Here is a 14,942-nt window from a genome sequence, read left to right as displayed (position 1 = left end):
ATCTCCAATAATTATTGGAGATTTATAAAAAAATACACAATTATTGGAAATAAATTGTTAATGAAAAAATACAATAATTACAAAAATACAACAAGTACTAAAAATATATTAACTTAGTCAATAAATAGTACAATCTCTAATAAATATTAATCAATAAGTTATAACAAAATACAATAATTTAAAAATTTAATAATAGTAGTTTAATCTCCAATAATTATTGAAAGTTTTCTGTTAAATAACAAAACAAAATAATTATTTCAATTTTATATATTTAAGATATCACATATTATTAAATATTTGAAAAGCATTTAAATTGGTAATCTTGAAAAAACATTTTAAATTGTTAGTACATAATTTCATGATATATTTTATAAAATATAAAATTATTTTTAATAAATATTTTAAAGTTATTATATAATTTTGTTAGAATATTTAAATAGTTATTAAATTTTTTTAATCTAAATTCTTTAGATAGATATAGATAAAAGTAAGGGAGAGGATAAATAGGAGTCAGAGATAATTTAGAAGAAAAATAGGAATTAAATATAAATTTGGAGAAAGTAGGGGATAGTGGGGGAGGTAGTTTAGGAGAAAGGATTATTTAGGTTATTGGGAAAGTGCATTTCATTGGTTGTTTAAAAATTGACATGGAATTAAAAAATAAAAAATCCAAAAAAATGATAAAATTTCTAGACTTTCTTGTTATATATATATGGTTAAATCGTATAGAAAATTTATAAAAAAAAAAGAGCAATGTAGCTTTTATACCAAAATAATATGGTTCAGTAATGCATTGAACATTAAAAAAAAAGCATTTTCAAATTACTATAACTTATAGTAATGTTAAATCAAATTGATCGCCTCTTCATTGTCATCAAACATGTAAAATAAAAATAATGTGTATAGTAACTTTTAGCCATTGAAAAATATTTACTAATTTGTTTAAAGTAGTAATTATCAATCATTATGTATCAGGACCAAATCAATTTGTCCTTTATAATGAAGGAGTTGAATGAAAACATTGTAATATTCACAGTAGAAATACTGTATCTTGCTGTAATGTTTAACATGTAAGAAGAGATGCTATATTACTCAAGAGAAAATAAATTTAATGTTATCTTTATAATGGATTACTTTCACACAACTTCCAATAACAATTGTAAATTTTTCTTTTAATTCTTTTTAGCATGAAAATGAACAATATCTACAAATTTGTTTCATAAATTGAACCTCATTGGAATCAACCTGTCCTCAACGATACATTTCATTACAAATAAAAAAATGTTTAAATAAATAAATACTAAACACTATATAAAATCATATTAAGTAAACGTATTGTTAATCTAATAAAAGAACATCCTTTTTTTTTTTAATTTCGAATACACCAGAGAAGTATCACCCACATAAACGATTGTTCGAATGGCATCTATATTAGATACAAATGTTAGAAAAAACATATTTTTTAATATATTTGATAAGGGGTAATTTGGTAATCCAAATCAAATCATGACACATGGACTTCAAGTGGCACATCGACGCTGACTAGGAGATCTACCCGGGTTTGTAGGCCTCCAGTTCATTTCAGTTATGACCAAGAAAGTTAGTTGGTGGAAGCCATGACCAGTGAAGAGGACCTCGTGGCTAATACGAAAGCTATGTTGGACAAAGATTCCTTAAAGTGGGTAGATTCCATGAAAGTTAAGATAAACTAAATAGAGACAAATAGAGTATGGACTCTAGTAGATCCGCTCCCTAGGGTAAAGGCAATTGGTTGCAAATACATTTGTAAGAGGAAGAAGGGCCCCGATAGTAAAGTTGAGACCTACAAGGCTCATCTAGTAGCGAAAGATACACTTAGAAAGAGGGAATCGATTATGAGGAAACCTTTTCGCTTGTGGCCTTGCTTAAATCCATTAGGATCCTGCTACTTATAGTAGCTTACCATGACTATGAGATTTGGAAAATGAATATCAAAACTGCGTTCCTGAATGGAGATCTTACTGAAGATATCTATATGTAGCAACCGCAAGGTTTCATAGCTACAGGTCAGGAATACATGGTATGTAAACTCAACCGATCTATATATGGACTTAAACAAGTTTCTAGGAGTTGGAACATTCGGTTTGACTCTACCGTCGAACAGTTTGACTTTGAGCAAAATCCATATGAGCCCTGTGTTTACAGGAAGACCAGTGGGGATAAGGTTATGAATGATGTAGGAATGTTAACTACGGTGAAAATGTGACTTTCACAGCAATTCTCCATAAAAGACCTTGGAGAAGCCTCTTACATACTGGAACTTCGACTCTATAGAGATAGATCGAAGAGGATGATAGGATTATCCCAGTCTGCTTGCATAGACAAAATAGTCAAGAGATACAGCATGGAGAACTCCAAGAAAGAAAATGTTCCTTTCAGGCATGAAGTCACTTTCTCCAAGGGGATGTCTCCCAAGAATCCCGAAGAGATTGAGGGCATGAAAGAGGTTACCTATGCCTCAACCGTAGGGAGCAACATGTATACCATGCTGTGCACTCGTCTTGACATTTCTCAGGCACTGAGTGTGGTAAGCAGATACTAATCTAACACAGGGCAGGAGCATTGGACCGCTATGAAAAACATAGTAAAATACCTTCGATGGACAAAAAGAATTTTGTTTGGTATTCGATGGTAGTTTACTATAAATCCTCGGGTATACTAATACCGACTGCTAGTCAGATCCAGATGGTAGAATGTCTACATCTGGTTACATCTTCGCGATGGGGTCCTGAGTAGTAAAAATAGCATATTCCGCAACCTAAGCCGAGCACATTGCCATAAGTGAGGCTGCCTAATGAATGTAGGTGTTCATTCTAGAATTTGGAATTCAGCACATCACCCATTCCACTATTGTGTGACAACACTGAATCTACTGGAGATTGGTGTCAGAATGTAGCATCAACGGAAAATGTAGCAGACCCATTAACAAAGCCACTAACACAGAAAGTGTTTGAGAAACACGTGGAAAGTATGGGACTCCGACTTGTACCTGATTGGACCTAAGTGCAAATGGGAACTGTTAGAGAGCTATGCCCTTATCTCTAATCAGATTGATGTACCTTTGACATTTATTGTAAATGAATAAAGTACATAATTGATTCATGTCATTGTGGTGTGTTTCTTTGTAACACCCTTAAACTGGACACTTATGAAACTCGTGTGAGTTTAGAATCTTCATAGCTGTTGGATAGATCGAAGGAGATTTATCCTATCAAGGCTAACACTAATGTACCGCCAAATTGGTTGGGGTGGCTTGTCTTAGCTGTCAGAGTGAGACATGAGTTACATGCAGTGTGAGTTTTCTTGAAACCCTAAACCAGACCGTAATTCCAGTATTGCCCTGGACCTTGGAGATAGATGGGCAAAACTGGAATGTTACACATGACCTCTAGACTCGATTATGGTACTGCATTGGGTGTCAGATTTAGTGAGATCCTTAGGGGGGTCAAATCCTGGGTATGTTGAGTAGACCTGTTCATAGGCCAGGTGCCCCGACGGGCCGACCCAATCCCCGAACGGGCTTGAATAGGCTTTTTAGCATGCGGGCTTAACCTCGGGCAAAAAAGCCCTATCTGCATAAAATTTGAGCCGGGCTCGGGCTTTACCAAAATAGCCCGGCCCGACCTATAGTTAACTAAGTAAAAACCCTATGTGATGTCCATTTGAATAAATTTTTTGATTTGAGAAGGTTGTTGATTCACTTGTAGGCCCATTGTTCATTTAAATAGGAGAAAAAACATCTGAATTAAAATAGATAATGTCTATTTGAATAGGGAAAAATTCAAATTTCTTTTATTAGGTCGGACTTCGGGCTTGGGCTTGGGCTTCGGGCTTCGGGCTTCGGGCTTTTTATCAGGGCCGGGCTCGGGCCCAAATTGTAGGCCCGTTGGTCGGGCTGGGCTCGGGCTTGGGCCTAACATTCTATTAATAAAGAGTCAAAGCCCTGCCCATGAATAGGTCTAATTTTGAGATAGTCTGAGAATTCATCTGAGTGGGTGATCATAGTGACAGGATCAACCCCTTTGTCGGACAAAGTGAATGATCGGGGATGCACTCTCTCTGATGGAAACTTAAACTGCCGGCAGTTGATTTCAACCATTGAAATTTGTTTTTGCAAAATATATTTATATAAAGATATACATATATATATTATGGTTTCAAAATGTTTGCAAATAGTTTTAATTCCCGGGATCCATGTGAGTAGAGAGTGCAGCACTGTACCTTGCAACCGAGGGAGAGGTCCTCTCTTGTCGGGCAGTGTTTGATCATTATGGGCTGAGAGGTTAAGTGTAAGACCATTGAGGGTAATGCCTGATGGGCTAATCTTGCATTTGCCCATAGTTCTTGGGTTTTCATAAGGTGGCTGGACCCAAGGACCATTTAATGTAACTATTGGGCCCATTAAAAGCCCATGGTGATGGACTCAGGGGTTCTCTGTCTCCTACAGTGAATTTGGCTAGACTTTGTAACAAAGGTTGGGCTGAACCCATGTGGATGATGTGTAGATCAATGGTTGAGTCTCACGCCATACAAGGAGAGTCAATTGGGCAGTAGGTTAAGAGGTTAAGTGAGCACATAATCTTAATGGGCCTAAAGCTCAATTCAAACTGGGTTAATAAGATTAATTAAATAGGGGCGGATCTGGGATTTGGATTAGCATATAAGATAAGAGATTATCCTTATCCGTTTAAAGAGTCCAGATCCAAATAATGATTTGGATCAAAGGAACTCCTAATTTGATTAGGAAGACTGATCTTTATCTGTAGATAAGATAAGGGATTATCCTTATCACTTAAAGAGAGTTTGGATCCAAATAAAAGATGTGGATTAGGAAACTCTTAATAAGATTAGGAGATTCTCTTTTTAAGGCTATAAATAGGAGAGCAGGGCAGACCTCTAGAGACATTCACAGTTCGTTGAATACAGAGAGAAGACTACACTGTTTGACTGGTTTTGTCTTCTTCTCTTTTCTCTCCTGCTCTTGCCGCCCCTACCCAGTTCGATCTCCACTTGTGGGAGTGATCAAGAACCGTTCTTGATATTGCTTCTTGTTAGAAGAGGCAATTTGAAGTTGTGATCACCAGCCCTCCACTACATTTTTGCTGAAGAATTTGGTTCTTGCTGAAGAGACATCCTGTTGATTCTGTTTTACCTCACACTGTGTCATCTTCAGTGGGAGCAGTTTTTGGTTTTCTCCTTGGGCGTGAACACCTTCATTGGGAGTTACTGTTACTCCTTATCGGGTATATCCCTCTCCTCCCTTTTGGTTTCAGATCTGATCCGGTTTGGTTCAAGATTGATTATTGAAAATGCAGTTTTCTAAAATAGGGAATGCGATTCCCAGATGGGAGAGAGAGAAATTTTTGAAATTTAGCCCAACCTTCCTGCAGGGTTCGGCCATCCATATGATGGAACTCTCATCCCTTCAATATTAATGAACCCAACTAAGCGGAAACGGTTTTGCGAGAAGATGAGACTTGTTGTAAGAGGGCTCATACCATTGACACTGATATAAGACACTTATTTCTACCTATGAAGGTACACACGATTACATACTCTCAAACCTTCCCATTCTCTTAAGAACTCTTAAAACACCTCTGACTTAAGCATCGGAGATCCTACCCTGGGTAATGACAACCCAAGCACTCTAATCCTCCTTATTGCAGAACATATCAGCTCGGCCTAGCACAACTCGACCCAAACAAGGAACCATCTGGGTCAACGTCTGAGTTATCTGACATGAGGGAGTAGCCAGATTGCGCGACATCGATATTAAGAAAATAATAAACTAAAACATAACTACAAAAACCTTTTTGCTTGCATATTCTAGAATATGATCAAGCATAACAAAATTATACTTATATAGGGGATTTCTATGCAATTGTCAATACTGTATAAATTTTTGTATTTTTAGTGAATTGCAATTTTATATCAGTACATGTTAAGGTATAAATAGAATCAATACAATTAACCATCAACCTATAAATGCAATATACTACTCCCTCATTCACTACTAACAACAGGTGACCCTTCACCTTGGTGAGGTGACTTTGTGTGATCGCTTGTGGGGTCTAGTTAACAGGAAGTTGTAGGTCAACAAATTTCTAGCGAGTCCTCCTAGTATATTGCTATACTGTACTTAGGCACTTTTGATTGCATTCCCACTTTGGTTGTTCGGCTTATACGAGCTTGTTTCATTTTCCCCTTTTTCTTTTGTAGGTGGGATGGGAGAAGTCAACATTACCGGAATTCTAGGGCATTGAAGTGCAAGAAGAGGAAGGTTGGGGAAACTTCTTGAGCTACAGAGGAGCAAGTGAGGTCAGAGGAACACTAGACCAATGAGGTTGTTCACATTGATCCTGTTCACAAGGAGAGATTGGAGGATGTTCGGATGGATGCCACTAGTAATGAGACCCATCTCAGCAAGCCTGCTTCCTTGGCCCTGGGCACTAAGTTGACTGAGGTGCTGGCCTATGACGCGGGTGGGACTGAGACACAAGCTCCAAGGTTGAGCCCCGACTAGTCGGTGATAGTGTCTAATAGGGTCAGGGGCCCAAGGGTCATGCTTGATCTAGGCCTAGGCATCCTTATTCTGGATGACAAGAAGAATTATGAGAACTAACTCATTCCAGTGCTTGGCAGAAAGCTGATCCGGGCTATCCTCACAATGGACATTCTATCGTTCTTCTGTTGTTTATTTTCTTAACTTGGTGCTGAACAATGCCTTTTTGTAGGCCCACAGCCTCACCCAAGCCATGCTTGGGATATCAGAGGTTTTCTTTTCGCTTGAATAACACCTCAAAGAAAGATGTTGAGAGACTCCAAGGCCAACTGGTGGGGGCCCGGATGAGTGTTTGATCCATTGCCAACGAGTTGGAGCAGGTGAAGACGAGGATGACTGAGTTGTAGGGGAAGTTGTTTAAATTCATGAAGAACTTCGCTGCCCTAACGTCTGAGCTAGAGCACAAGGAGGCCGGGCTAGCGGAGCGGAGGTTAGAGTATGTCAACGACATTTGCATCGCCAAAGTGAAGGGTGTTGAGGAGTACTGCACCTTCGAGCTGTCTCGAAAGGAGAGGAACAAATACTTCACCAACTTGTTGCCTCTTCCTGTCCCGACATTGACATGAGCCAAGCAAAGATCTTGACTCCCATTGAAGAGGTGATGTAACAAGTCAATAAGGAGCAGAGCTCCAAAGAGGAAGAGGAAGGCAAGGACGAGGAGGGTGGTGGCGGCATGGTGATGAGGATGGCATGAGGATTGGGGACGACAACCTACCCCCCAGCCAGGAGTGAGACTTTGCCTCTTTCTTTGACCCCCTATACATACAAGTATCTTGGGCCTCTAAGCTCGTTTTTCATTTGTAGTTCATTTTTTTAATAGGAATGTACTTTGCACTTTTTGCTTAGTGCATAGAACGACTTAGAGGTAAATGGTATCAAGATGTTTAAATGTGCCTAGCTTGGTTAAGTAATGAAATGATGTGCTAAGGTGCTCAAAGCAATTTTAACCCGATTAAGTAATTCAAACGATGTACTGAAGGCACGTTAGTTAGAACGAGTCACATAAGTAGAGGTTGTATGAATAAATCAAAGAGAGTAAGTTAAAGAGATATGTGAGGTAAATCGTACATTGTGAAATAAATTGAAAAGAAATACATTGTAACAATTTGTTAATCATCGACGAGCTCAGAACCCAAGTGTAATATCTTCTTAGGTCCCCAACCTTCCACTTATGGGGTACCGATATCATCTCTAGGGATTAAGCTTTCCATTGTCGGAGATGAGGACTTGAGGTAATCCAAACTGGTAGATGATGCTTTTTCAAAAGAAGCTTTGGATATTCTGATTTGTGATAGTTGCGAGTGGTTCGACTTCCACCCACTTTGTGAAGTAATCAACAACCACAACAAGAAACTTTCCTTGGTCGAAGGCCATTGGGAACGATCCAAAGATTTCAATTTCCCATTGAGTAAACATCAAGAGACTAGTGAGATACTGCAAGTTGGTGGCATGTTGTCGAGGTACATGGTGTGGAATTGACAACGATCACACCATTGTACCAACTAGAGTGCATGTTCTCTCATGGTGGGCAGGGGTGGATATGAGCCGAGCTGAGCCGAATATTTGACTATTCGAGCTCAGCTCGACAATAAAACATCAAGCTCAAATTCGGGATCGAGCTTGATTCAAACTAGAAATATCAGTTCAAATTCGGCTAAAAAAACATTTATATTCGAGCTCGGTTCGGCTCGAGCTCAAAATGAACTGAGCCTACTCGAGCTCGAATTCAGACTCGAATCCAAGCCTATCCAAGCTTGAATTCAAGTTCAAATCTGAATGAATGTTATTATTCTTGTAGAAAATCATAATTATCCTTATTTCTAATTAAAAAATGACTTGTAGAAAATCAGAATGAATGTTATTATTCTTCAACTAAAAATTACATATTTCAAATACATTTTTTAATGGCGTCGATGCAACTTGCAAGACGAACCAAAATCACAAAGTCCCTGTAGAAGCCATAAGAAAATCCGAAATAAGAAGAAGAAGACCTGGAGTCACAGAGTTGCAGACAGTAGGTAATCAGTCCTCTTTGATGGCGGTGTCTTCACTTGTTGCATACTCGCACAGTCGCACTCGCACTTTCTCTCTACTCGTTTCTCATAGTTGCAAACTTGCAGTTTAGTGTTCAGTAGTTTCATCTCAAACCAGTTTGAGTTTGGCAGTTCAAGTCTTCAAGATTCAATCGAGGGTTTTTTCTTTCCTTCCCATCCCAAGCATTAGATAAAGTAAGAAAATATAAAATACAATAGGGACCACAATAGTGTGTACACCAATAAATTAAATATAAATTATATAATTGTATATGAATATTATATATAAATATAAAAATTATATATATATATATATATATATATATATATATATATATATATATATATATATATATATATATATATATATAAGGCTCGCAAGCCTAATGAACCGAATTGCATAATATTTGAGCTCGACTCGGTTAGTAAATGAGCTCAGTATCCCATCTCGAATTCGGTTCAAAGCTCGGTCTGGATTGAGCCGAGCTGAGCTCAAATAACCCATGAAAAGCTCGGTTTGCATCCACCCCTAATGGTGGGCCAATAGTAGCCTTGCCGGAGTGCCTTTTGAGCTAGTGATCTGCCCCCAAGTGTTCGCCAAACAACCCCTCATGTATCTCTGTAAAGGCATGCTTAGCTTTTGTAGGTCGGAGACACCGGTGGTAGGAGATAGTAAAGGATTGCCTATAGAGATGATCGCTAGTGATTGTGTAATGGGTCGACTTTTGTTAGACTTTTAGAGCTTTGATTTAATTAGTTGGCAGTGTGTTGTTCTATAGGTATTCCAAGATCGGATCAATCCAACTCAGTTCTATGATCTGTATCAGGGCAACTTCCTCTATTGTCTTTTTGGTACTAAAACGCAGAAGGTCTTCGATGCATATAGTTCTCCTAGTGTTGTTCGCAGAATTGGCCACCTTGAAATCATGTTAGATTGTGCATTCTTGGACATGGATATCTAGTGGATAGAGAATGAGTCAAACTATCTGATGAGTTCTCGCACCTTTGCTAGATATTTTATCATGGCTAGCTCCTGAGCTTCACAGTGCCTATTCACCTGGTTGATGATGAGTTGGGAGTCGCTACAGGCCTCCAAGTCATTCATGTCGCTGGGTGAATCCGAACCGAAGTGCTCAACTTCATTGTTGGACGTATGGAATATGAACCTAAGTGCATAATCGAGCTTCACCTCGTTAGGTCCTAGCAAAATGAGTCCAGCTCTGCTCCCTCTCTGGTTCAATGAGCCATTTATGTGGAGGATCCATGGCTCTGCACCTGACCTAGGGGGAGGTGTCACATTGGTGGATGCCTCTAAACACAATGGCAGTTCATCTAATGCAAATATTGGCATGTTGATCGTGCATTCCTAGATGAAAACCTGAGCCTTTCTTGTTGGACATGGTTCGAATCGGATGTCGTACTTGCCTAATTCGATGGCCTACGTGGTCAGTCTTTTCAACACCTTGGGCTTCTATAGGATTTAACGTAGGGGCTGGTCGGTGAGCCCAACTATCGTGTGAGCTTGGAAGTACAACCTCAATTTATGAGCTAAGACAATGAGCACAAAAGTAAGCTTTTCTACATTGGGGTATTTGGTCTCAACTACATGTAAGACCATGCTTGCATAGTAAATAGGTCACTACAGTTTGTTGATGTCTGGACCGGTATCGAGCTGATGACTTTGTCACTAACTGATAAATTTAATAGGAGTTCATCTCCAATCTCAACCATTGTTAATAACAGTGGCAAGCTCAGGTAGTTTTTGAGTCCACTGAACACAAATTGACACTCCTCAATCCATTAGAAGTCCTTAGACTTTTTAATTGCTTGGAAAAAAGAGAGGCACAACCTTGTTGATATGGACATAAAACGGCTGAAGGCAGCGACCTAGCTAGTAAGTCTTTGGACTTTCTTAACGGACCTCAGAGGTGGCATATCCAGGATCGCTTGGATCTTCTCACGGTTGGCTTCGATGCCATGTCAGGTCACCATATAACTAAAAAACTTGCTCGAAGTAACACCAAACATACACATTAGGGTTGAGTGTTAATTTAAATTTCCTTAAACTATTAAAGACCTCGGTGAGGTCGACAATGTAAGAGTTAGAAAAGTGACTTTTCGCAACCATGCCAACAACATAGACCTCAACATTTTTTCCTATTAAATCATGAAAAAATTTGTTTACAAGGTGTTGATACGTTGCCCCAGCATTCTTAAGGTCGAAGGGCATAACTTTATACTAGTATAAACCGGTCTCAGTTACAAAAGATTGTCTTTTCCTGGTTCGCGAGTTCATTTGAATTTAGTTGTAACCTGAGTAGGTGTCCATGAAGCTCAACAGCTTGTACCCCGAGGTGGCATCTACTAGCTAGTCTATCATGGGAAGTGGGAAGCTACCCTTCGAGTAGGCTCTATTTAGGGGTAATATTAGCATTCCTATTTGCCTTTTTGACGAGCACTACATTGGATATCTAGTTTGGGTACTCAACTTCTCTAACGAAGTCGACATCAAGGAGCTTCTCGACCTCCTCGTCAATGACCATCCACCGCTCTATGGCAAAGTTTCTTTTTCTCTATTTGATAGGTCTAACCAAAGGGGTCTATGCCGGTCAATCGGCGACCGACTAAGAAAAAAATCAGAATTTAAACTTAAAAATCTTACTAGTTCTCTGTGCAAAGGTTCCTCGAGGTGTGACCTGATTTGCACTTTCTTGTCAATCTCGGTCTCAGAAAGAGGCACCGAGATGGATTGTTTCACAGGCCCTATTTGTTTTCCACTAGGCTCTTCAAGGAGGTTGAGGTCTAGGTCAACTTCTAGTGATTACTTGCCCTTGCCATTTAGGGCTGCCACATAACACTTTTGGGACTCAAGTTGGTCCCCCCGAACTACATTAATCCCCTGCTTAGTCGGGAATTTCATCACGATGTGGTAAGTGGATACCACAACCAGAGGGCATGCAAAATTGGATGGCCTAAAATGGTGTTGTAGGGTGATGATGAATCAATAATCAAGAAATCATGGTTGAGCCTCTACCTTTTTGGCATGGTCCCTACTAAAATTGACAGGTTTATTTTCCCGATGGGGCGGTCCCAATGAAACGGACCAGAGGCACGTCAGTTGGAATGAGATCTTTCCGATCCAACTTCAACTTGTTAAAGGCATTTACAAAGATGATATCAGTCGAGCAAACATTGTCCACAAGGATATGCTTCACTTCATAGTTTGCTATCAACAGTTTTATGACCATGGCATTGTCATGGGGGAGGTTGACTTGTCATAGATCGTCCTCTATGAATGAAATTACCTCCTTAGCCCTCGGCCTCTTTAGAGGGTTCTCATATTCATGTTGCAACTCTTGCATAGAGTTCTTTCCGGCCATGGTACTACATCCCTACCACGGACCCACCGTGAATTACCACAATCACCTCGACGATCTAGTCATCCTATGGCTCGTTCCATTAGTTCCTTGGATGCTCAAGTGCTCAATTGTCCTTCTTGATGAACTGCTTTTGGCACCCGTGCCTAATTGGTTCTTCGATTTCATTATTACGATCTTGGCAGTATTCTATGTCATAGCCCTTGTCCTGGTGGAAGTGACAATACCGATCCTGGTTCGTATTCTCCATATTCCTCTTCTTGTACGGTGGCCATTTGAGGTAGTTTGTCTTCTTGATCTTCTTGAGAATCTCCCCCTTCTTGGCATTATGTGGCCTATTATTATGGTACTTCGTTGGGGGAGTTCTAGAATGCCTTGCTAGCAACCTGGAGAACTTGGACAATGACCTGTTCTCTCACCAACCTTGTTTACTACTACTTTTGCCATGATCTTCTTCACGATCTTTCCTCTTCTTATCGCCTTGGTCACCTTGTACCTCGATTAGTTCTTTTGCATTCATGTACTTCTTGGCGTAGGTGAAGAGGCTCTTCATGTTGACCAGAGGGTTCTTGGCCAGGGAGAACCTGAGGTACTGATCTCAAATGCCATGGATTGTGGCAGTGACTTAGATGGCTAGGTTGAGCCCTCAAACCTGTAAGAACTCTAGGTTGAACGTTTGAATATACTCTTGGAGGCTTTCACTGGAGCGTTGTTATATGGTCATCAAACGCGCTATGGCCTTGGTTTCTTGCGTACTAGTAGTGAAGTGCATCATGAAGAGTTTAAAGAATTGTTTCCAGCTCGTGATGGATCCCAACATCAATCTCGAATACCACATCCATGTTGTCTAGAGAAAAGTCATTGAGAAGTCGAGGTGTCTCCGACGTATTCGTATGTAACCGTTGGGTGACGTGTCTTTGTGAACTTCGAGGACAATGAGTGACTTGAACAAATTGGGGGAGCTATGCCATGTAGGTCTGGTCTTTCCAAGGTTAGATTACTCGTTAGGTCATTAATCGTCTAAGTCGAGCTGGTAGCTTGGTACTACTATAGGCCACTTAGATTGGATCTTCCAATCTGCTTAATGAGGCCTATAGTGCTTAGGTGGCATGACCCAATCTGGCATGAAGCATTTCTCCGAGGTGTCTTGAGATGGTTTTGGGACCATATGGCAGTCCGTAATTGGGGGGTTACTTTACTCCTCATTATAGGATGTTAAAATTTTATTTTGAAACTTGAAGAATAGTGGATGGTGAATTTGACCACAAAAGGGCAACATTGGGTTTTAAAAAAATTATATAGGTCCAATGATGTCACATGTGAGTGGATTGTGATGGAACACTAACAGACACTAACGGCAAGGGAGGGTTTATACAATTGTCAGAAATATTAGGGGTACTTTAAGACAATATGTAAATAATATGGGTATAGTTAGTCAATTTCCTAAAATTTGGAGGTATTTTAAGAAATTTGCCCTATATATATATAATTTTCCATAATTGTTATTAAATCAAACCCCTAACCGGCGTTTCCCCTTTGCAAATTTCCCTCTCTGTTGAAAGTTCTCTAGAGTTTGGACTTTCTCGCTCATTTCTCATGCAACTCTCAGACTTCTCACTTTTCACCCACAAGAGGCCAACACAGTATACAATAGTGTCTTCTCTTCTTTGACAAACCCGTGTTTATTAGGCTAGCAACAGACCAATAGTCTTCTCTATTCAATGTCTTATATTCTTTGGCATCTGTCTTCTTCGACGCCCCCTCTCTGTTCAATAGTAGTAGCAACAACACACTCAACAATCACCACTATGCACTCACCACCATGACAGAGTAGAAAAGCACCACCTTCCTAAACTTGACTGGGTCTCTCTCTCTATTTTCCCTTTTCTCACCATACTCAACAGTCGCCACGGCACCTCAGTGGTTCTTATATGCTTTCAATATGATATGACACCACACATCTCATTGTTCCAAAACACTTCCCATTTAATCTGATACCTCCCATCTTAGCACTAGATTGAGATCCATCAAGTTCAAATGTGCTACTAACAATTGTTCTCAACACTGCCCCAAGAAAGAATGGCAAGTAGATTTTCCCAATATGCGGTTGTGGTGGTATACAGGGTGTGTTGTATTGGTAACAAATCCCTACCTAAGACCCCATGATGTATGAGAATATAAGGTTGTATTTGGATAAACTTTTAATTTAATATTTTAAAAATATCAAAATATAAAATATATAATACTTTTCAGCACCTTACTTTAAAATCCATTTGACAAAATTTTATAAAGTAATTTTCAAAATAAAAGCAGTATTAAAATACAAGATATATAATACGTTTACTTAATCACTCTTACTACAAAATTTAAGTATTGTTTTCAAAATAAGTATATTTTGTTGGGAGGGGATCCGATCTGTACAAATTCATACGCCAATGAAAACCACTATGGATCTGCTACCCACTATTTGTTTCCACATCTATACCCACGGGAGGTTGCCGCCATGTATTGGGAACATCTCCCTGTGAATAAAAAGGGAGATATTACCAATGCATAACTATTATGTCATGTGGGTAGGGATGTGGGAATAACCATTGGGTAGGAAATCTGAGCCCTGGATGAAAACTTAAAAAGTTCACAAAAAGGAAAATATATGGAGAGGGAATGTGTGTGAGAGAGAGAGAGAGAGAGAGAGAGGAAAACTTAGATTTTTCAGAAATTGGTCTCAACGTGAAGCCAAGGCAAGTATCGGTTGTCTACGGGTTCACATCAGCACCCCATAACGCCCCACCGTACATCCCAATCATGTATTTAGAATATTTTCCAATGATGTCTCATCATCTCCCGTACTTGTTATCGAAAAATGCTGTCAAATATAGGGTTGCGATTTGTTGTGGGGTGCTGATGTGAGACTAGATTTACTCCTCACAG

Source organism: Nelumbo lutea, chromosome 1 (genome assembly GCF_056320005.1).
Source record: "Nelumbo lutea isolate HS-2025 chromosome 1, American lotus-T2T, whole genome shotgun sequence".
Classification (NCBI taxonomy): Eukaryota; Viridiplantae; Streptophyta; class Magnoliopsida; order Proteales; family Nelumbonaceae; genus Nelumbo; species Nelumbo lutea.
This window is presented reverse-complemented; position numbering follows the sequence as displayed.